This window comes from Chiloscyllium plagiosum, chromosome 7, assembly GCF_004010195.1.
Source record: "Chiloscyllium plagiosum isolate BGI_BamShark_2017 chromosome 7, ASM401019v2, whole genome shotgun sequence".
Taxonomy (NCBI): domain Eukaryota; kingdom Metazoa; phylum Chordata; class Chondrichthyes; order Orectolobiformes; family Hemiscylliidae; genus Chiloscyllium; species Chiloscyllium plagiosum.
In genome coordinates this window covers 103,438,905-103,441,084 of record NC_057716.1, presented here as the reverse complement: position 1 = coordinate 103,441,084, position 2,180 = coordinate 103,438,905, and positions in this window count along the sequence as shown.

Below are 2,180 nucleotides of genomic sequence, written 5' to 3'. Positions count from 1 at the left end.
CGCCCTCCCCCAAGTCCCTCCTCCCTACCTTTTATCTTAGCCTCTGGGCACATTTTCCTCATTCCTGAAGAAGGGCTCATGCCCGAAACGTCGATTTTCCTGCTCCTTGGATGCTGCCTGACCTGCTGCGCTTTTCCAGCAACACGTTTTCAGCTCTTCCCTCCCCTTTAGCCAATTCTCGGGTTGGGTTTGTAGGTACACTTGCTCTATATTCCTGCATATGATCACCATAACCAGTCAAAACCTTTCTTTCCTGGCCTACTCAAGCAAATTAATTTGTGAGCCTTTAATAGCCTTTATAGGTCACTTCCATAGTTATCTGGAAGATTTAACTATGCTATCTATTCTTTTAGACACCAGCATCATTTCTGATCTGGTTTCTGAAGGATTAATTTTTGAATTTCAGATTCAGTCTTCAATTCCACTAATATTTTCACATCATTCCTTACTACTTCCACAACCGTAACTGTGTGGATGGAGTGGGAATTCTGGCAGATGATGATGGTGGCCGGAGTAGGGATGTCAGTGGCCGGCGTAGAGAGGGCAGTGGCTGGAATGGGGATGTCCGTGGCTGGAGTAGGGATTTCAGCGGCCGGAGTGGGGATGTTAGTGGCCAGAATCGGGATGTCAGTAGCCGGAGTGGTTAGGTCAGTGTCCCGAGTGGGGTCGTCAGTGGCCGGAGTAGGGAGGTCAGTAGGCAGAGTGGGGATATCAGTGGCTGGAGTGGGAATGTCAGTGGACGGAGTGGGGACGTCAGTGGCCGGAGTGGGGATGTCAGTGGCCGGAGTGGGGATGTCAGTGGTCGGAGCGAAATGTCAGTGGCCTGATTGGGGATGTCAGTGGCCGGAGCGAGGATGTCGGTGGCCAGAGTGGGGACGTCAGTGGCCGGATTGGGGATGGCAGTGGCCTGATTGTGGATGGCAGTGGCTGGAGTGGGGATGTCAGTGGCCGGAGTGGGGACATCAGTGGACGGAATGGAATGTCAGTGGGCGGAATGAGGATGTCAGTGCCGAGAGTGGGGAGGTCATTGGCCGGAGTGAGGAGTCAGTGACCAGAGTGCTGATGGCAGTGGCCGGAGTGGGGATAGCAGTGGCCCGATTGGGGACGTCAGTGGCCGCAGTGGGAGAGTCAGTGGCCGGAGTGGGGATGTCACTGGCCGGAGTGGGAAAGTCAGTGGCCGGAGCGAGGATGTCAGTGGCCGGAGTGGGGATGTCAGTGGCCAGAGTGGGGACGTCAGTGACAAAGTGGCGATGTCAGTGGCCGGAGTGGGGATGGCAGTGGGGGGAGCGAGAATGTCAGTGGCCGGAGTGGGGATGTCAGTGGCCGGAGTGGGATGTCAGTGGCCGGAGTGGGGATGACAGTGGCCGGAGTGGGGATGGCAGTGGCCGGAGCAAGGAAGTCAGTGGCCGGAGTGGGATGTCAGTGGCCGGAGTGGGGATGACAGTGGCCGGAGTGGGATGTCAGTGGCCGGAGTGGGATGTCAGTGGCCGGAGTGGGGATGACAGTGGCCGGAGCAAGGAAGTCAGTGGCCGGAGTGGGGATGTCAGCAGCCTGATTGAGGATGACAGTTGCCGGAGTGGGGATATCTGTGGCCGGAGTGGGGACGTCAGTGGCTGGAGCGAGTATGTCAGTGGCCGGAGTGGGGATGACAGTGGCCGGAGCGGGATGTCAGTGGCCGGAGTGGGGATGGCAGTGGCCGGAGTGGGGATGTCAGTGGCTGGAGTGGGGATGGCAGTGGTCGGAGTGGGGATGTCAGTGGCCAGAGTGGGGATGGCAGTGGCCGGAGTGGGGATGTCAGTGGCTGGAGTGGGGATGGCAGTGGCCGGAGTGGGGATGATAGTGGCCGGAGTGGGGATGTCAGTAGCTGGAGTGAGTATGTCAGTGGCCGGACTGGGGATGGCAGTGGCCGGAGTGGGGATGTCAGTGGCCGGAGTGGGGATGGCAGTGGCCGGAGTGGGGATGTCAGTGGCCGGAGTGGGGATGGCAGTGGCCGGAGTGGGGATGTCAGTGGCCGGAGTGGGGATGGCAGTGGCCGGAGTGGGGATGTCAGTGGCCGGAGTGGGGATGGCAGTGGCCGGAGTGGGGATGTCAGTGGCCGGAGTGGGGATGGCAGTGGCCGGAGTGGGGATGTCAGTGGCCGGAGTGGGGATGGCAGTGGCCGGAGTGGGGATGTCAGTGGC